Source organism: Trypanosoma equiperdum (genome assembly GCF_001457755.1).
Source record: "Trypanosoma equiperdum strain OVI genome assembly, contig: ctg_1183, whole genome shotgun sequence".
NCBI lineage: Eukaryota > Euglenozoa > Kinetoplastea > Trypanosomatida > Trypanosomatidae > Trypanosoma > Trypanosoma equiperdum.
Genome location: NW_027123153.1, coordinates 16,628 through 17,026, shown reverse-complemented (window position 1 = coordinate 17,026; position 399 = coordinate 16,628).

Sequence of the window (399 nt, the reverse complement as noted above, 5' to 3'; positions counted from 1 at the left end):
ATTTGAAGTCGCGCGCAGTGCAAACTGCAGAGATGAAATTCACCAAAGCAGAAGAAGTAACAAACCGCGTTGATGCTTCATGCGAAAAATATAAAGAACAAGATACATGCTGTACGAATGTGGTCCAGATCACGCATCAAAAAAAGGCTTCTGTATCACTTACAGTTAAAATTGACGAATTATAAAAAATAAAAAATTAATAAGAAGCGAAATAAAAAATGATCCAAAAAGTAATAACCCTAACCCTAACCCTAACCCTAACCCTACCTAACTACCCCCCCCTACACCGTTACAAAAAGTCAAAAAAATAAAAAAAATTCAACGGGAAAAGAAAAAATTTTTTAGTTGCCAGAAAAAAATTCTAGACAATCATACAGTCAACTTACAAAAACAGTTCGA